Raw genomic sequence first — 22,492 nt, forward strand, 5'->3', positions numbered from 1 at the left:
GAATAGCCTAATAAAATTTCTACAACAACACTTAACAAAATGGTTAGACAATTATGAGGCGAAGCAAGTGTTGCACTAGCCTACTCAAAATGCAAGCCACCTACCACAATTCTAATTTAGATAGTGTCGATTCACACAAGAGCTATGACGCTACCCTATGTTGGTGTGCTCTCAAAGGCTAACTAAAGAGCAACACCAACCAAGCAAGTAAGCTCTCACAACTAGCTACACTAAAGAGCTTGTTAACTAGTTTGCGGTAAAGTAAAGAGAGTGATCAAGAAGGTTATACCACCGTGTAAATGAAAGAACCAATCAATCACAAGGATGAATAACAATGAAGACCAATCACCTTGGAATCAATGACGAACACAATGATTTTTATCAAGGTTCACAAGCTTGCCGGCAAGCTAGTCCTTGTTGTGGTGATTCACTCACTTGGAGGTTCACGCGCTAATTGGCTTCACACGCCAAACCCTCAATAGGGTGCCGCACAACCAACACAAGATGAGGATCACACAAGCCACGAGCAATCCACTAGAGTACCTTTTGGCCCTCCACCGGGGAAAGGTCAAGAACCCCTCAATCACCACGATCAGAGCCGGAGACAATCACCACCCTTCGCTCAACGATCCTTGCTGCTCCAAGCCATCTAGGTGGCAGCAACCACCAAGAGTAACAAGCGAAATCCACAGTGAAACATGAACACCAAGTGCCTCTAGATGCAATCACTCAAGCAATGCACTTGGATCACTCCCAATCTCACTATGATGATAAATCAATGATGAAGATGAGTGGGAGGGCTTTGGCTAAGCTCACAAGGTTGCTATATCAATGCAAATGGCCAAGAGTGTGAGCTTGAATCGGCCATGGGGCTTAAATAGAAACCCTTACGAAGTAGAGCCATTGTACCCCTTCACTGGGTACTGATCGGGGTGACCGGATGCTCTGGTCTAACTAACCGGACGCTGCTCCTCAGCGTCTAGTCGTCCGATGGCGGCCATGTGTCTCTTGCATTCAACAGTGAATGTTTGATCTCAACGGTCGACATGTTGATCGGACGCTCAGACAGAGTTGACCGGACGCTCCAACATAGTTGATCGGACGCTGAACCCTCAGCGTCCGGTCGTTTATAATAAGGGTCCAAAACGAGTTTTTGCCGACCGGACACAGCCCAGCGTCCGGTGCTTAACCCTAATCACTATGCCGACCGACAACACGACCAGATGCAGCCCTTCAGCGTCCGGTCACTGAGCGACCCAGCGTCTGGTCCTTTGACCGACGCCATCATCATTGCAACTAACTTCATTTCACCTCTAACTTCTTCACCCTTGCTCAAATGTGCCAACCACCAAGTGTATCACCTTGTGCACATGTGTTAGCATATTTTCACAAATATTTTCAAGGGTGTTAGTTCTCCACTAGATCCTAAATGCATATGCAATGAGTTAGAGCATCTAGTGGCACTTTAATAACCGCATTCCGATATGAGTTTCACCCCTCTTAATAGTACGGCTATCAAACCTAAATGTGATCACACTCTCTAAGTGTCTTGATCACCAAAACAAAATAGCTCCTATGGTTTATACCTTTGCCTTGAGCTTTTTGTTTTTCTCTTTCTTCTTTCCAAGTCTAAGCACTTGATCATCATCATGGCATCATCATCATGTTATGATCTTCATTTGCTTCACCACTTGGAATGTGCTACCTATCTCGTGATCACTTGATAACTAGGTTAGCACTTAGGGTTTCATCAATTCACCAAAACTAAACTAGAGCTTTCAATCTTCCCCTTTTTGGTAATTGATGACAACCCTTTCTCAAAGATATGAATTGAAATTCAATTGAATCCATATTGCTTGCCCAAGCATATTTACCATGTGCAAAAGGATATGGACAAGTTTCATGAACCCCAAATGGTAGGAATTGCTCCCCCTACATATGTGCTAAGAGTTTGGATTGTAGCTTACACATATGCTTAGATAGGAAATATAGGAGTCAATGTCTACCACGTGATGCTAAGATATAAAAGATGGACCTTTAAAGCGTGATACCAATCGGAGTGTACCAATATACCATCCTTGGCACCATGATTTGCTTAATACCACTTTAGAAATATTTGGAAGTGAAATCACTAGATATCCTATGCATGCCAGTTTTCATTTCATCATTCAAACCGACAACTAGCATACACCACACAAGCATGGATATTGAATTTTAAAACTTGTGCCATGCAAGCAAACATATGAAATGCACATTCAAATACACCATATAAGTTCATGAGCTTGCTCCCCCTACTTGTGTGCTTAAAATTTTAATTTATCCCTTTCCTTTTTCACTTTTCTCCCCCTATTTCATACATCAAGTATATCTTTATGTTTCTCTCCCTTTATGATATTTCTCCCCCTTTTTCACTATCTTTACCACTATCTTTGTTTCTCTCCCCCTTTGTCATCAATGACCACAAAAGTTTAAAATATAGATAGTATTACTTGTAGGGTCAAGATTATCAATGTCAATCAATGGGATGAGGATAAAGTTCCGAATTTGGTTCAAACTAGAATATATGCCAAAGATATTTGACTCGGTTTGATCCAAGGACAAGCTTTTTCACACCTCCAAATAAGGGTTATCTTGTACCATGTTGAGTTAAACACTTATAGCTCATTTTCTAGATTAAACACTAGGTTTACAAGCCCATAAACATGTCATATGCTATCACTAGATTAAGTCAAGCATAGAGGCAATAGTGATATCATATAAACATCAAAATCATTTGATTTTCATGAATGAGCCTAATAAAATAGAACCACTTGAAAGGTTCTAATAAAATTGAAAATGTGACTAGATGCACTAATCATGTCCTTAGGAAAGATATATGTCATGCCAATCAACTTTTACCTTGGATTGCTCGAAGGAGAGGCATGTCATATGAATGGGGGGTGCATCAACACATATTTGAGAAATCCAATATATTCAACTCATTCCTTAGCTTGCAAAACCTTTTCTCATCCAATGGCTTGGTGAATATATCGGCAAGTTGATCTTCGGTGCCTACACTCTCCATGCAAATGTCCCCTTTTTGTTGGTGATCTCTTATAAAATGGTGGCGGACATCAATGTGCTTTGTTCTTGCATGTTGAACCGGATTATTGGTTAACTTGATTACACTCTCATTGTCACATAGCAATGGCACTTTTTTGAACTTAATTCCAAAGTCACTCAAAGTGGCCTTCATCCAAAGTATTTGTGCACAATAACTACCGGTGGATATGTATTCGGCTTTGGCGGTTGATATTGCAACACTATTTTGCTTCTTTGATGACCATAAAACAAGTGATCTTCCCAACAATTGATATGTGCCCGAGGTGCTCTTCCTTTCAACCTTGTATCCCGCATAATTTGAGTCGGAGTAACCAACTAGCTCAAACTTTGCTCCTTTGGGATACCACAAACCAACATTTGGTGTATGCTTTAAGTTCCTCAATATTCTCTTTGTAGCCTTCAAATGACTTTCTCTTGGTGAGGCTTAAAATCTTGCACACATGCATATACTAAACATGACATCCGGCCTTGATGCGGTCACATAGAGTAGGCTTTCAATCATAGACCGATACATCTTTTGATCCACCATGTTGCCACTTGCATCACTATCTAAGTTGCCATTGGTTCCCATTGGTGTACTAATGACTTTGCTATCATCCATGCCAAACTTCTTGATCATGTCCTTGATGTACTTGCCTTGATTTACAAATTTACCATTCTTTAATTGCTTGATTTGAAGACCAAGGAAGTAACTCAATTCTCCAATCATGGACATCTCAAACTCATTAGCCATCATCTTTCCAAACTCATCACAAAATTCTTGATTTGTTGATCCAAATATGATATCATCAACATAGATTTGCAATATAAATAGATCTTTTCCAATCTTTTTGATGAAAAGAGTGGTGTCAACTTTGCCCATTGTGAACCCCTTAGAGAGTAGGAAATCCCTCAATCTCTCATACCATGCTCTAGGTGCTTGCTTCAAGCCATACAATGCCTTCTTCAACTTGTACACATGGTTGGGCTTCTTGTCATCTTCAAAACCGGGAGGTTGCTCAACATATACTTCTTCATTGATGTAGCCATTGAGAAATGCACTCTTAACATCCATTTGATAGAGCTTGATGTTGTGGGCACAAGCATAGGCTAGCAAGATTCTTATTGCTTCCAATCTAGCAACCGGGGCATATGTTTCTCCAAAGTCAAGACCTTCAACTTATGTATAGCCTTGTGCTACTAATCTTGATTTATTCCTTACTACTATCCCATCTTGATCTTGCTTGTTTCTAAAGACCCATTTGGTTCCAATCACATTGTGTCCCTTTGGTCTCTCTACTAATTCTCATACTTGATTTCTTGTGAAGTTATTCAATTATTCATGCATAGCATTCACCAAATCAACATCCTTCAATGCTTCATCTATCTTCTTTGGTTCAATGGATGACACAAATGAGAAGTGTTCACAAAATAATGCCAATCTTGATCTTGTTTGTACACCTCTTGAAATATCACCAATGATAGTGTCCAATGGGTGATCTCTTGCAATATTGGTTGGTTGGAGTATTGGAACTTGATTGCTTGCACTTGCTTGATCATTGGGTTGAGATGATGTACTAGTTACTTAATCTTGTTCATTGTCATGAGAGTCATTTGCACTAACTTGATTTGTATCATCTTGTATATTTGAGTTGGAGAGCACTTGCACTTGATCATGTTCATCATCATTCACTTGCCTAGGCCTTAATTCACTAATATCCATGTTCCTCATGGCATTTGAAAGTTGAATGCCTCTAACATCTTCCAAGTTCTCATTCTCTACTTGTGAACCCTTGGTTTCATCAAATTCAACATCATAAACTTCTTCAAGAGTACCATTATCCAAATTCCAAACTCTATATGCTTTGCTTATAGTGGAGTAACCAAATAGGAATTCTTCATCACATTTCTTGTCAAACTTACCCAATCTAGTGTCTTTCTTCAAGATATAGCATTAGCAACCAAAGACCCGAAAATATGTAATGTTGGACTTTCTACCATTCAAGAGCTCACATGGTGTCTTCTCTTTCAATCAGTGACAATAGAGGCGATTGCTACAATAGCAAGCCGTGTTGATAGCTTCGGCCCAAAAGGATTGACTCACATTGTACTCACAAAGCATAGACCTTGCCATATCAATAAGTGTTCTATTTTTCCTCTCAACAAGGCCATTTGATTGTAGAGTGTACTTGGCCAAGAATTAATGTCTAATTCCAAATTCATCACATAACTCATCAATTCTAGTGTTCTTAAACTCACTACCATTGTTACTTCTAACTCTCTTGATGGTTGTTTCAAACTCATTATGAATGCTCTTGATAAATGATTTGAATGTTGCAAACACATCACTTTTGTCCACTAGAAAGAATACCCATGTGTATCTACTGTAATCATCCACTATCACAAAGCCATATTTATTACCACCGATGCTAGTGTATTATGTTGACCCAAACAAATCTATGTGCAATAACTCAAATGCTTTACTAGTGCTCATCATGCTTTTCTTAGGATGGGTGTTTCCAACTTGTTTGCCGGCTTGACAAGAGCTACAAAGCTTATCCTTTTCAAACACAACATCTTTCAAGCCTTTAACTAAGTCATGCTTAACCAATCTATTCAATTGTTTCATTTCAACATGACCAAGCCTTCTATGCTATAACCAACCCATGCTAGACTTAGTGAACAAGCATGTAGATAACTTAGCTTTACTAGCATTGAAATCAACCAAGTATAGATTTTCATATCTAAAACCTTTGAAGATCAAGTTAGAGCCATCTACACTTATGATCTCTACATCATCTAACCCAAATATACATTTGAATCCAAGATCACACAATTGAGCCACGGATAGCAAGTTGAAATTCAAGCTCTCTACTAGCAACACATTGGATATGCTCATGTCATTGGATATTGCAATCTTACCAAGCCCTTTGACCTTGCCTTTGTCATTGTCACCAAATATGATACTATCATAACCATTATTACCATTGGTGTTGATTGAGTTGAACATTCTTGCATCACCGGTCATGTGTTGAGTGCACCCACTATCAAGAATCCAATGCCTTCCTCCGGCTTTGTAATTAACCTACAAAAGAAGATCAATTCTTTTTAGGTATCCAAACTTGTTTGGGTCCTTGAAGGTTAGTCACTAAGCTCTTTGGTACCCAAATGGCTTTCTTCTTTGAGCCCATCCATGGTTTACCAATGAACTTTGCCTTCACACCATTTGTGCCCTTATTAAGCATATAGCATGAATCAAGCTTAAGGGAGGATACATTAACATTTTTGCTCTTGTTTTTGCACTCTTGCTCTTTATGACCAACTTGCTTGCAACTAGTGCAAAACCGACCATTGTTCTTCACAAAACTAGTCTTGTGAGAGGCAAAGGCCGCCTTGCCTTTTTTGGGGGTATAGCCCAATCTCTCTTTGTAGAGAGAAGCTCTTTGGCTACCCAAGCACATAAGCAACCGGTCCTCACCACCATAAGCCTTAGCTAAGGTGTGAGTGAGCTTGTTGACCTCCTTCTTGAGGTTCTCATTCTCAACCACTAGTGAGGCGTCACAAGTGAGACCATCACTACTAGATGAGGAGGAAGTGGAAGTACTACAAGAAGGGTTAGTAGGAGCAACAATGATAGGCACAGATAGTGATTTATCAATTATATCACAAGTTAAACCTACATTGCAAGTTTCAACATGCTTCTTTTTATTTTGCTCTTTAAGCGAAGAAGAATGAGCTTTTTCAAGCTTTTGTGAGCTTTGCTAAGCTTCTCATGGGCTTCCTCTAGCTTCTCATGAGTTGCTTTGAGCTTATCAAGGGCTTGCTTAAGGGCTTTTACCTCCTTATTCAAGCTCTTGCATTCTCTTCTCTTAATGTCAAAGTGTTCTTTAGCATCTTCTAGCATGTCAAATAATTCATCCTTAGTAGGTTCATCATCATCACTATCACTATCATTTTCATTTTCATGTTCATTATCATCAACATGTTATTCATCACTTTCATCATCACAAGATTGTACCTTAGTGGCCTTAGCCGTGAAGCATGATGAAGATTCAAAGAGAGAAGGCTTCTCATTTATAGCAATGCTTGCAAGAACCTTCTTCTTGGTGGTTTTGTTATCAGCACTATCATCATCATCATCACTTGAGGAAGCATCACTATCCCAAGTGACTACATATGAAGCACCCTTCTTCTTCTTGAATGCCATCTTGTCCTTCTTCTCTTTCTTTTCCTTCTTGTCCTTCTTCTTGTTCTTCTTGTTGTCATCATCATTGTCGCTATTGTATGGACATTGAGCAACAAGATGATCTTTGCTTCCACACTTGAAGCACCTTCTTGACTCTTCTTTGTTCTTGAATGAAGATTTCTTTCTTCTTGCACGGTAGCCCTTCTTCACCATGAACTTGCCAAATCTTTTGACAAAGAGAGCCATCTTCTCATCATCATCATCATCCCAAGATTCATCTTCTTCACTTGATGTCTCTTGCTTAGCTTTGCCCTTTGATGATGTAGCTTTGAATGCCATGCTCTTCTTCTTATCATCCTTCTTGTCATCTTTCTTCTCCTTTTTTTCTTCCTTCTCATCATCATCTCTATAAGCATCATTGGTCATGATATCTCCCAAGATTTGGTTTGGTGTCATTGTGTTCAAACCGGTCCTCACTAGTAAGGTGACCAACATGCCAAATCTTGCAGGCAAACATCTCAAGAACTTGTTGGAGAAGTCCTTGTCCTCTATCTTTTCACCAAGTGCCTTGAGATCATTGACAATCACTTCCATTCGATGGAACATGTCCGGCACACTCTCATCTTCCTTCATCTTGAAGCTTGCAAACTTCTCTTTGAGAATATATGCCTTTGCACCCTTTACGGCTTGAGTACCCTCAAATGATTCTTCCAATTTCTTTCAAGCTTCATGAGCCATCTTAATATTCTTGATTTGCTCAAATATTCTCACATCAATTGCATTATGAATGGTACTTAGAGCAATGTCAATATTTTGGAGAAGCACTTCTTCGGCCGCGGTGGGATTTTCTAGATCATCAATCTCAATTTTGGTTTATACCACCTTCCACACCTTTCTATTGATTGACTTGATATGTGTGGTCATCTTTGTCTTCCAATAAGAATAATTTGAGCCATCAAATTGGGGTGGCTTCTTAGTGTTGTTGATTTGAGCCATTTTAACACCGAAGGTTGTTAAGCCTCAAATAACGGTGACCTCGGCTCCGATGCCACTTGAAAGGTCCTAATGGCTAGAGGGGAGGTGAATAGCCTAATAAAATTTCTACAACAACACTTAACAAAATGGTTAGACAATTATAAGGCAAAGCAAGTGTTGCGCTAGCCTACTCAAAATGCAAGCCACCTACCACAATTCTAATTTAGATAGTGTCGATTCACACAAGAGCTATGACACTACCCTATGTTGATGTGCTCTCAAAGGCTAACTAAAAAGCCACACCAACCAAGCAAGCAAGCTCTCACAACTAGCTATACTAAAGAGCTTGTTAACTAGTTTGCGGTAAAGTAAAGAGAGTGATCAAGAAGGTTATACCGCCGTGTAGATGAAAGAACCAATCAATCACAAGGATGAATAACAATGAAGACCAATCACCTTGGAATCAATGATGAACACAATGATTTTTACCGAGGTTCACTTGCTTGCCGGCAAGCTAGTCCTCGTTGTGGCGATTCACTCACTTGGAGGTTCACGCGCTAATTGGCTTCACACGCCAAACCCTCAATAGGGTGCTGCACAACCAATATAAAATGAGGATCATACAAGCCATGACCAATCCACTAGAGTACCTTTTGGCCCTCCGCCAGGGAAAGGTCAAGAACCCCTCACAATCACCATGATCGGAGCCGGAGACAATCACCACCCTCCGCTCAACGATCCTTGTGGCTCCAAGCCGTCTAGGTGGCGGCAACCACCAAGAGTAACAAGCGAAATCCATAGTGAAACATGAACACCAAATGCCTCTAGATGCAATCACTCAAGCAATGCACTTGGATCACTCCCAATCTCACTATAATGATGAATCAATGATGGAGATGAGTGGGAGGGCTTTGGCTAAGCTCACAAGGTTGCTATGTCAATACAAATGGCCAAGAGTGTGAGCTTGAACCGGCCATGGGGCTTAAATAGAAGCCTCCATGAAATAGAGCCGTTGTACCTCTTCACTGGGTACTGATCGGGGTGACCGGACGCTTCGGTCCAACTGACCAGATGCTACTCCTCAGCGTCTGGTCGCCCAATGGTGGCCACGTGTCTCTTGCGTTCAACAGTGAATGTTTGATCTTAACGGTCGACATGTTGACCGGACGCTCCGATAGAGTTGACCAGACGCTCCGACAGAGTTGACCGGATGCTGAACCCTCAGCGTCCGGTCGTTTACAGTAAGGGTCCAAAATGAGTTTTTGCCGACCGGACGTGTCCAGTCATGCTTGACCGGACACAGCCCAGCGTCTAGTGCTTAACCCTAATCACTATGCCGACCAACAACATGACTAGATGCAGCCCTTCAGTGTCCGGTCACTGAGCGACCCAGCGTCCGGTCCTTTGGCCGACGCTAGTATCATTGCGACCAACTTCATTTCACCTCTAACTTCTTCACCCTTGCTCAAATATGCCAACCACCAAGTGTATCACCTTATGCACATGTGCTAGCATATTTTCACAAATATTTTTAAGGGTGTTAGTTCTCCACTAGATCCTAAATGCATATGCAATGAGTTAGAGCATCTAGTGGCACTTTGATAACTGCATTCCGATACGAGTTTCACCCCTCTTAATAGTATGGCTATCAAACCTAAATGTGATCACACTCTCTAAGTGTCTTGATCACCAAAATAAAATAGCTCATATGGTTTATACCTTTGCCTTGAGCTTTTTGTTTTTCTCTTTCTTCTTTCCAAGTCCAAGCACTTGATCATCAACATGGCATCATCATCATGTTATGATCTTCATTTGCTTCACCACTTGGAATGTGCTACCTATCTCATGATCACTTGATAACTAGGTTAGCACTTAGGGTTTCATCAATTCACCAAAACCAAACTAGAGCTTTCAGGAGATACACGGGATACGAGTCTCCCACGCCCGGTTTTCTCTGTAGGGCGAAATCCCCCATCGGCGTGACCTCGGCCGAGTCCCCCACCATCAAGGCTCTTGGGAAGAAGAGCCACCAGAAAAAATCCGCATGTGGCTCCATCCTAAGGAAAGCCTCACAAATGGTGACGAAACCGGTGATGTGTAGCACCCCCATCAAATTAAGATGCTGCAGCTCCAGACCCCACTCGTTGAGGAGGCCATGTAGGAACTAGTGCGCGGGGTATCCTAGCCCGCGCTTGTGGAAGGCGAGAAAGGAAACCACCTCATCGGCCCGAGGTTGCAGGGACTCCTCCCGCTCGGGAACCCTCCAGCGCGCCACCTCCTTCGGCAGCAGAAATCCCTTCACAACAAAGGCCTTTAACACCGACTGCCTCACGGTGGATGACTTCCAGTCCGACATTTCGCTCTAGGATCATAGAAGGATCGGAACACTCATGACAAGAAGGGAGAGGAAAGACGATGACAGATGAGGAACAAGCAAAAGAACGGGTCGAAAACCCCTTCCCCTCTCCTACTTAAGGAAAAGGAAACAATAGTTAGGGAAGGGCGCGCCGATCAGGAGAAGGCAAAATGGTGGAGCGAGGAACTGTCTCTCTTTCCCATTTAATGCAGATAAGACGCACCCTGACCGATGAGATGTGCCCTGCCTAATGGAACGACTCCTGATCAGACGGGATGTGGCCTGGGCTGGGCCCACCACCGGGACTCCTCCCGCTCGGGAACCCTCCAGTGCGCCACCTCCTTCGGCAGCAGAAATCCCTTCGCAACAAAGGCCTTCAACACCGACTGCCTCACGGTGGATGACTTCTAGTCCGATATTTTGCTCTAGGATCATAGAAGGATCGGAACACTCACAACAAGAAGGGAGAGGAAAGACGGCGACAGATGAGGAACAGGCAAAAGAATGGGTCAAAAACCCCTTCCCCTCTCCTACTTAAGGAAAAGGGAACAACAGTTAGGGAAGGGCGCGCCGATCAGGAGAAGGCAAAATGGTGGAGCGAGGAACTCTCTCTCTTTCCCATTTAATGTAGATAAGACGCACCCTGACCGATGAGATGTGCCCTGCCTAATGGAACGACTCCTGATCAGACGAGACGTGGCCTAGGCTGGGCCCACCACTACCGCACGACCAACCACTACCGCACGCTGGGCACGAAAACCGAAGCGCCACCGCACGCTGGTGGCACCCCGCTTCCCTAGGCTCGGCCTTGAGAAACCCAAACAAGATCTCCGCTAGGGGAGATCACCGGGCTCCCTAAGTCGATCGAATCACTTAGGATAGACACCAAGAGACAAGTAAGGAAGCGAAGGGGCGCCCCATGTAGGCCATGCCAACTCCGTCACGAACGACGAGCATGGGTCCTGGTCAGACATTTCTGACTGAAGCTCTCCGAACCCCGTCACTCAGGTCATCAAGGTGAGCATGTGTTCATTAATACAAAAACTGTTCACACAAGGACTCACCCACGATTGACGAGTGCAGGTCCCGGTCAGACATTTCCGACCGAAGCTCTCCGAACCCCGTCACTCAAAGCCATCAAGGTGAGCACTACCAACCCCCTCTATTTCCTTACAATCATTTCATACACCCATACGTGCATTCATTCCATACGCCCAAATCTCCCGAACGATTCGGGCCCTGAACCACCTAGGGGCTCAGGAACTAAGCATCGCACGTGCAGCGAAATGCACCATAATGTTCCGTGTTGCATCACGAAGTGGCGGTTGCCTCATTCGACATGAGCAACCAATAGAGCCAGGGGAGAAAAACATAGATGAGACCCATGCGGCCCTCGCCTAGTCAGGCAGACTGGGTCATCTCAACCTTCTTGTTCGATCCTGAACATCTCGCCAAGCCCACAGAATCTCCATCCAGGGGAGGCCGTTAGGCCACTCGGGTCGATCTCCGGAATGACCCAGGTATCTGCCGGGTTGCAGGTAAAGGAGTATTGGAATGTAACAAGAGGGCTATGCCGACCCCGTCATGAATGACGGACTTTGATTCCACTCAATTATACCCATTAGCGAAGTCACCGAGAGACGTCGTTCGAGCCCGAGCGATCGGGACAGGCGACAAGACTCAGCCCCTCTGGTTGTGAGGAACCAAGGATGGGGTAATGTACACAACTCACATTGACCCCTACAAAGGCCCAACAGGGCTTGGGGGCTCAAGACAAACGCCAGGGACTACGACCCTGAACTCACTAGGATCCACGACTCTGACTCGCCCGGTCCCACGACGCGCACCGATGCTAGGATCCGCGAGCACCGTCTCGTCTGATCTGTAAACTAACCAACTAACTACACTTCCGACTACGCTCCAAAAAACTAGGGACCGCAACTCTGAACTCGCGTTGACTCCGAACTCACGTCATCCGGCTATGCTTCCGACTGCGCTCCAAACATTTAGGTCTACGACCCCGATCTCGCCCCATGACTCTGACTCACTCGATCCCATGACGTGCATCGATGCCAGCATCAGTGAGCTCTGTCTCATCCAAGACTGACTCCCTCGCTCGATCCCATGGCGTGCATCGACGCCAGCATCAGTGAGCTCTGTCTCGTCCAAGACTGACTCCCTCGCTCGATCCCACGGCGCGCATTGACGCCAGCATTAGTGAGCTCTGTCTCATCCAAAAACATGACTCCGACTCACTTGATCCCACGACGCCAGCATCAGTGAGCTCTGTCTCATCCAAGACTGACTCCCTCGCTCGATCCCACGGCACACATTGACGCCAGGATCAGTGAGCTCTGTCTCATCCAAAAACACGAGTCTGACTCGCTCGATCCCACAGCGCGTATCGACGCCAGGATCAGTGAGCTCTGTTTCGTCCACAAACATGACTCCGACTCGCTCGATCCCATGACGCGCATCGATGCCAGCATCAGTGAGCTCTGTCTCGTCCAAGACTAACTCCCTCGCTCAATCCCACGACGCGCATCGACGCCAGGATCAGTGAGCTCTATCTCGCCCAAGACTGATTCCCTCGCTCGATCCCATGGCGTGCATCGATGCCAGCATCAGTGAGCTCTGTCTCGTCCAAGACTGACTCCCTCGCTCGATCCCACGGCGCGCATCGACGCCAGGATCAGTGAGCTCTGTCTCGTCCAAAACACAACTCCGACTCGCTCGACCCCACAGCGCGCATCGACGCCAGCGTCAGTGAGCTCTGTCTCGTCCAAGACTGACTCCATCGCTCGATCCCACGGCACGCATCGACGCCAGGATCAGTGAGCCCTGCCTCATCCAAAACCCTTGACTGACTCCCTCGCTCGATCCCACGGCACGCACCGGCGCCAGGATCTACAAGCTCCCTCTCACCCAATCTCTCAAAACAAACTAAAAAACTGCCTCGGCTGCACAACAACGCCTTAGGCGACAAAACTCCATCTCAAAATAAAAAAAACTCCCCCACTGATAACACAGGAAACCCCCAGACGGTTTTGCCCGAACCGCTCAGGGGCTCGGGGGCTACACCCACGGGTGCAAGACAAAAATCCCCCGGATGATTCTACCCGAATCACCCGGGGGCTCCTGTCGGGTTCATAAACCCGGGGTCCCTCAGGGACCGGCTTCCACGCCAAGGCTCGGCTCGAGCAGACAGCACGTAACTCATGGGCCAGCCCAAGAGTCTAAAACGACAGGCCGGAAGGGCGGCCCAATCACCGACCGAAAGGTCTGGGCGAAGAGGAACAACGCCCTCTCGTCGGCTGCTTCGGCCCACCTCTCCGACCGGAGCGTTCGCTTCTGGTCTAGCCACCACCAGACGACCCCTCCGATCGGAAGGCCTGTCCCAAAACACTACTTTCAACTCGGGTCTCCGACCGGGGATCGCAGGAACCCTGCTCACTGCTCTTCTCCGACCGGCATACTCAGAGCCGACTGGAGCCATCCGACCAGGGACGCCCGCTCGGTAGGAACCAGAAGACATGCGGAGAAAAGCAAGGCAGGCTCACAAGTCAAAATCACTGTACCAGGGACCATACCCTACGCAGAACAGTACTCTGCAGCCACCCTGACACAAATAGTATTGTAGGCGTCGACATCTTCCTCTACAGTATTGTAGGGGCCGCTAAAACTCTCATACGGTAAGGCCCCCGCGTGCCTCTAGGCATCGAAAGCGGTATGTGCACTAGAATTTACCGTACCGGGTGAACATAGCGAGACTCCTCACATACTTCTAGGCATCAAACAGTATTTGCAGGTACCGACGACCACCATCCCTAAAATTTTGTTCAGGGTTACACAGTTTAGACATTCCAAGGCGAAAGAGGTGCGACTGATCGAGCATCTAGAGGAACATCGATGCAGATAGACCATCAAAATTATAGTGCTCAATGAGGTCTATAATTTTGTAGACAATTTTATCCAAAGTCATTTAGAGTTCTAAATATTCATTTTATTTTCTTAGATTCTAAAATTCAAAATTGAGAGACGTAGACATTTGAAAAATATAAATTTCAAATAAAAAAGAATTTTAATTTTTTTAAAAAAAACATCAACTACAAAGTTATAATCTCAATAAAATTTTGTTATAAAATTTGTCTCATCCAACTTCATATACAAAAGTTATGAATTTCTAGATAAGTACTAAGGTTGTACTATATTTTGGTTATTTTTAACTTCTCTCTCCCATACACTCCTCAGAAATAATATTTTAATAGCTATAGTGTCTAAGTAATTACCATGGTTGAATAGCATCTTCTAGTAAAGACACATTAATAGCTACAACGAGAATTTACCTATTTATACATACGTGCTTCTTTATGTCGTTCCCACACCTAATAACATGTTAGGAGCCTTGTTGAAGCGTTTGATTAGGACTTTTCTAAATCCCTGAACTATCATTTGTTGAGTCTAGTATGCAGTTTGTTGGAGCTTTTTATTATTATTATTATTATTATTATTATTATTATTATTATTATTATTATTATTTTGCTTCCACCCCCTAAATTGAGGATGGGTAGTCCATCGCCGGAGATGCTCTAACCGCATATACTCCTGACGTGACTTGTCATCACTCCATTCGGCTGGCTCTCCTCATAAAATACTGTTCACCTAATAGTCAGAATAGTGTTTTCCTCCCACAACAAATCAGTCAAAAATGACCGGCTGGCTTTAATCCAGCTCAGCCGAACAGACTATTGACTTCCAGCTTGCTTAATTTGTTTATACGTATTTGCCGGTAGTGGCTTGCCCCGCCGGTACTGTGGGTAGCGTACAGCAACAAAATGAATGTCGTAGCGGCCTCATCAGCCGTACGTCGTCCTCGACACCAACCAGCCTATAGTAGTATAATTGTACACGGACGCCAGCACAGTACAGTACCATAGTATACTACTCCGTATACCAGACGGTGGCGTCAGCACTTGCGTCGTCATCGGTGGTGAGCGAGTCCGAGACACAGCAGTCAGGTCGAGGTTGTTTGCTTGGCTGCTTGCGTTGCGTGCTTTGTCGCTCGCTCAACCGTCTGGGTTCATAAACCCGGGTTTTTCGGGAACCAGCTTTCACGCCAAGGCTTGATCCGGGCAGACAACACATAATTTATGGGTCAGTCCAAGAGTCTAAAACGACAGACCGGAAGGACGGCCCAGTCACCGACCGGAAGGTCTGGCCAAAAAGGAACATTGCTCTCTCGTCGGCTACTTCGGCCCACCTCTCCGACCGGAGCGTTCGCTTCTAGTCCAGCCACCACCAGACAGCACCTCCGATCGGAAGGCCTGGCCCAAAACACTACTTCCGACTCAGACCCCGCGTCTCCGACCGGGGATCATAGGAATCCTGCTCACCGCTCTTCTCCGACCGACGCACTCAGAGCCGACTGGAGCCATCCGACAAGGGACGCCCGTTCGGTAGGAACCAGAAGACGTGCGGAGAAAAGCAAGGCAGGCTCACAAGTCAAAATCACTGTACCAGGGACCATACCCTGCGCGGAACAGTACTCTGCAGCCACCCTGACACAAACAATATTGTAGGCGCCGATATCTCCCTCTATAGTATTGTAGGGGACGCTAAAACTCCCATACGGTAAGGCCCCCACGTGCCTCTGGGCACCGATAGCGGTATGGGCGCCAGGATTTACCGTACCGGGTGAACATAGCGAGATTCCTTACATGCCTCTAGGCATCAAACAATATTTACAGGTACCGACGACCACCATCCCTAAAAAAGGCAGCACGACCTCCCGTATGCATCTGACATTCAACAGTGATATCAACAGTGTTATCTTATACCCACCGGCGTGGGCGACAAGGCTCAGTAGACGTGGGCAACAAGGCTCGGTAGCATACGTACCCTCACCCTCTCACTTGTAAAGCCATCCCTTTTATCTATAAAAGGGGACGCGCCCCCTCCAACAAGGGGAGAGCCCTTCTGGAAGATAACCAGCATCGATCGAGTTCATCAGCTCACAACCACAGAACCGCCGAGTTTGTACCCCAAGCACACGCTTGAACACTTAGCTCATAGCGTAGCTCCTGTCGCTCTTGGCCCTTCCGACCGGAGCCGACCGGACCTCCTGTACACCCCATCTTTCTCTTTCTCGTTTGTAACCCCACTGCAAAGTTCGAGCACCTAGGCTCAGGAATAAAATCACTGACCCACCCAAACTAGACGTAGGGCACGTTGCCTGAACCAGTATAAACCTTTGTGTCATTGAGAGCTAGGCCACCTTCGATCACAACGTACGGCAAAACTACAAATATTCACGAGTTGGTCACTTTCTGCACCGACAGTTGGCGCCGTCCGTGGGGAAGACGTTGTACGTTCAATACTTTTTGGTCATCGGATGGCCCACTTTTCCACCACCCTCGCCGTGGCGGGCTCGGGCGATACGATTCGCTTCGGCTCGCTGGAGTTTCCCGCACTCTCACCCGCTGGGATGCGGGTTCCACCCATCTTTGAGCCATCCCAGGCCTTTCTCTTCAGAAGCCTAGACTTCATCGCTGACCGGCTCGGCATGCTACACCTCCGCAAGGAGGCTCATGTCCCGGCACCCATCGGAGGGGTGCCCTCCATCGACTCCGGGACGCACGACTTCGACGACGCAACATCTGCGCTTCTTTCCAAGCAAACTCTCTGCTCAAACCCCGCTGTGAGTAATATACACGCTGCTATTTACTTACTATTCTCTATCTTCCGCTGATTACCCGGCGGAACCCCGTTGTCCCCAATACAACCGCCGTACAACTGGTTCCTCTATGGCCTCGCGTCTTCCACGGACGTATACGCCCGAGGGCTCCGAAGGATGCCTGCGCCGTCCCCTCTCGCATCCAAATTCATGGGAATGGCGAGCTATGCTCCCACCTGTTTCCTCGACCTCATGGATGACGATGGCGAGAGTGACGGCTCCAGCATCGGCGACATGGCACCTAGCCACCGTCCATCCTAGGAGTGTGCCATGGCGGACCCCCTGGGACACCCACTGGTGGAAGCGGAGTTCTCATGGACTCACACCTCTCTGAACCCTCATGCGGAGACCCCCGAGCTCACACTTGAGCACGGGGAGGAACTACGACAATGGTGGCTGCATCAGCCACCAACTGCACCGGCACGCTCGGCGCACCACACTACACCCTGCGCGCATAGACCGGCGAGCGACGCCTGGGGGTGCACCCGTCAGGTCCAGCACAACACCATGGACAGGGGAACGATCCCCCGCACTTCGCTCAGGCGAACCAGAACATCGTCGCCGCGGCAATGCTTCTGTGCGACCTGTCCGAGCCGAACGCCCCTCATGAACAGGCGATCCACCGGAACCTCCGGGCACTAGTGGAGACCGCCGCCATTCAACAAGCGAAGTGCTCCATATCACAACGCCGACTCACGTCCTCGCTCTCCACCAGGGGAACGAGGATGCGGCAGACGGGTCGCTCCACCCGATCGCCGCTACAATCGCTGAGTGCGGCATAGGAGGCCGCACTAGCACCTCATCTTGACCCAGTGACCGCTCTGCACCGACCACCTGTATTCACGTGACTCGGACTGAACCAAGACACACACAGCAGCGACCGGAGTTCCAGCCCTAATGGCCTGAGACCGTGGACCTTTGTCCAAAACCCTCAACAAACGCCGCTCCCGCCACGCTCTGACGGAGGCTGGGGCAATGGCAAGGCCAAGCTTCGGGATTAGGACGAAGGCCCCTCCACGCAAAGGGGGAAAAGAATAGAAAGAATCGCCGCCAATCGGCCAACTCCGCGTTGGTCGCCACGGCTGATCATGCGGGCACGCAGCCCCAGCAGGGCCCTTCCCGCCACTTCCATGAGCTCATGGAGAGCCCATGCACCAACCATGACTACCCCATAAAACACCTCTACAAGGACTTCCAGCTCTTCAAGCACCTTCTACGGCAGGCCGGTAGGCCAAAGGAAGAAAAAGGCAAGGAAGCAACAACTAAGAAGGGGGCGTAGTGGGCTAGGATCCGGACGACTGAAGGATGAAGTGATCCGATCGGACGCGTACTGACCGAAGGACGACAACGACGCCCATTTCTCCGAACATCTGGAACAGCTATGTCGCTTTTTCTCTAAGCTTTAATCTTACCATTGTTTACTTAGTATATGCTCCTACAAAAGCACCCCGACCCGAACACTTTTTGGCCCAGGGCGCTCGGGGGCTCCACTAGGGTACACTACTATCATTATGCTTAATGACTACCTCCCTGTTTTGTTTACATATGGTGAAATTCCTTCCTACCCAACCAATGGAATAGTTTGTTCCTTAGTTTTGCTTTACGTATCTTTGCTTTAAAAATATTCCAACCGATCGCACCCCGCCTTTCCCTACGGTTACGAGCAGCCGAGCCTCGCGGGCCACGCCCCGAGCTCCCAAGGTCATGGCCTGCGAGACAAACGGGCAGGTACAAGAAAGAAAGAATAAAAAACAAAATTATGCTAAGGAAAAACTAAGGAACAAAAGGGAACAGGCTCCCCCGAACGGAGCAATTCCATCACAGAAAACAAAACCGATGGTAGTCATTAAGCATACAGTAATATTTACACGGGGGCTCTCCCACAAACTTAAACTTCTACCTTCACTAAACTACTTATATTTTGCAAGCTATTGGACCGGCCCGGTGGCATCTGCTGTCGGAGCGACCGACAGGGGCGCAGGCTGCTCACTCCCCGACGGCACAACATTCGGCTCAGTCAGGGCCGGGGCGACGTTCACCTCCGACCTAGGCTCCGCGCCGTTTGGAGACTAGGCAGCATCTTCTCCACGCATGCTTCTGGTCATATCTTCACGGTGAACATCCATCACCCACTGGGCAGAGACTTGCTCCGCCACCGACCTTGCGTGCGGCAGCAAGCCCTCCCCGATCGACTAGATGTCCTCCATGCTCAAGCCTTCAGCATACCCGCTGCAGATGGCGACGAAGTCCAGGTTCGGATGGTGCGTCGCCACCGATGTCAGCACCCCTGATGCCCCATAGAACAGCCCGCTCCTAATAAGGTCCCAAACCATATCCGGGACCTCCACTAGCTAGACCGCGGGCGTGCTAGTACTGGGCGCCGACCCGAAGACGTCCGAGATGACAAGCTAGGCAACGTTGCGGATCTAGTCAAGATCTCCCTCGAGAGCACGTCGCTCTTCACGGGACTTGGCTAGTTCCTCCGCATTCTGGCTGAGGGTCACCTTGATCGTCTCGAGGTCCCGCTCCAGCGTCTTCACCTTTCCACCCAGCTCTGAGAGAAGAGCGACAAGCTCAGAAACAGGCTGAAGGAAAAAACCAACAACGAATAACAGAAAAAGCACATACCGACGTGGAAGTTCTCAAGAATGGAGAGATCCTCTACCTGCCGGGCCACCTGCTCGCGTAGCCAGGCACTTGCGTCCTCCATCCCCATCATCTGGCCTCGGAGCGCGAGCACCTCCTGGTCTGCCTCCGACCGGGCCTTCCGCTCCGCCTCCAGGGCCTTCCGTGTCGACTCCAGGGCGTTCTATGCCAACACCAAAGCGGCCCGTTCTGGCTCAAGGGCCACCAAGGACTCTTGCAACGCCGCCTCGGTGTTCGCCAAGGATGTCTGCAACCCCACTTCGGTCTTCGCCTGACGGGCCTTCGCCGCCTTGAGCCCTTGCTCGGCGGCAGTCACCCGCTCGGCTGCACGCTACCCCTTCGCCCGTGCCACGGTCGCCTTGGCTGCCTGGTCCTAGGACTCACGACGGGCAGACACTAGCTGACGCTCGAGCTCGGCCATTCGGGCGTGCTCCGTTCGGAGAAAGCGGGACTTGCGGGACGACGTCCCCTTCAGTCTCTACGAAAAACAAACATGCTAAGGCAACCAACAAAAGATTCAGAGGTCAAAGACAAGTCCATGAAACTCACCTCCATAGCCAGCTGCAGGTCAACCTCAATCAATTACTGAGCGAACTTAACCTGCTCCTGGGCGTCTCCAAGCTTCATGGATAGATTGGCAAGTTCAGACACCGCGACGTGCCCCTGCTCCCCGAGGATGTCCCAGAGCTGACACTCCTAGGAATCCCAGAGGACGAACCACGCCTTCACCGGGTCCTCAGGGCAAGGCCACTCTAGATCACCCTTCGACAGGTCACCAGAGGGCCTAGCCTCCCATCAGACCACCGCCAGCTCCCGCGATGACACCGAACAGACTATTGACTTCCAGCTTGCTTAATTTGTTTATACGTATTTGCCGGTAGTGGCTTGCCCCGCCGGTACTGTGGGTAGCGTACAGCAACAAAATGAATGTCGTAGCGGCCTCATCAGCCGTACGTCGTCCTCGACACCAACCAGCCTATAGTAGTAGTAGTAGTATAATTGTACACGGACGCCAGCACAGTACAGCACCATAGTATACTATACCAGACGGTGGCGTCATCATCGGTGGTGAGCGAGTCCGAGACACAGCAGTCAGGTCGAGGTTGTGTTGCTTGGCTGCTTGCGTTGCTCGCTCGCTCAACCCTACCCTTGTTTCGCCGCGGGTTCGTTTCATCATCATCTCAAGATAATTTCGATCTCAACCGTACTACTGCAGAGGAACGAACAAGAGTCGCAATGAAGTTGCACTACTCCAGATGAGGCTGATTACTCCAGTCCGCGGTCCGCGGACGGAGCCGTCCGTCGTACATCAACGACGACCATGGAAAACAGCCACCTAACTTGCACTACTCTAGCTAATTGATGCAAATTAATGCCACGCAGCCAACTACTGACGCTTACTCGGATTCGCAGGAGAGGGGAGCAGCGCCGATAGGGACGACGTATCTTTTTTGTCGTACGTGTTGCCCGTGTAAAGTAAGCACACACAGTACGTTCGATTTTTGTTTCTCTCGCTGCCTTGGCTTGCCTCTCCTCTCCGCCTCTCGTCCCTGGTTGTACATCGAACAACAGCCTGTATGATATGATTAATAATTTCTGGCAGGGTGGATGAACGTCGACGAGGAGCGTCGCGTCGTCGTCGGCGGCCACCGAAAACGTGGAGTGGCGCAGATATATATGGGCGCAGAGGGCAGTGAGAAGAGATGGATGCATGCATCCACTCCCTCCCGGCCCATTTTACACCCATCGATCAAGATCCAAGACACCATTTCACATAAGACAAGAAGCATATATATATATGACCATTATATTTGACACCAGAAGCAGAGTTTCTGTCTATTTAGCCTGATCAGACACGTACGCATACATAGTATTCAGTAGTAACTTGCCATTCCTATCACGCAGAAATCAAGAGGGTTGTATTGTTAGCCACATACGTATTCTCGATCGACAGCGGGGCATTGTCACGTCACGTCACTTGCTACAAATATGTTATATGTGATACATGCTCCCTCCATCCAAAAATAAGTGAGCTTTTTTATTTTTCAGACATCTTATTTGATCTTATTTGATCGTTCGTCTTATTCAAAAATTTTATATAAATAATATCTCTTTTGTTATGACTTGTTTTATTATTAGAGATAGCTAGTACTTTAATAATGATTTATTTATTTTATAATTTACACATTTTTTTTAAATAAGACAAACGGTCAAATATCTGAAAGTCAAAAACGTCACTTATTTACGATAGAATTAGCAGGACGACGGAGTATATATATACTCATTGATGATTAATTAATTGAGACAGACAGTAACAGTTACAAGGATGCATATACCATTTTTCCTCTCCTTTGACAGAACTTTCTTTATTTTTTTTTATTTGAGAAACACACAACTTTCTTTCCTGCGTTTGACTGGAAACTGCGAAAAGAAAATTCGAGCGAAGAAGGCCCGTTAGTAGCCCAGCTGCCTGCGTCTCCGGCGTGGGCCGAATTGCTGATACCTACCGACTCTA

The sequence above is a fragment of the Miscanthus floridulus genome, chromosome 10 (assembly GCF_019320115.1).
Source record: "Miscanthus floridulus cultivar M001 chromosome 10, ASM1932011v1, whole genome shotgun sequence".
Lineage (NCBI taxonomy): Eukaryota > Viridiplantae > Streptophyta > Magnoliopsida > Poales > Poaceae > Miscanthus > Miscanthus floridulus.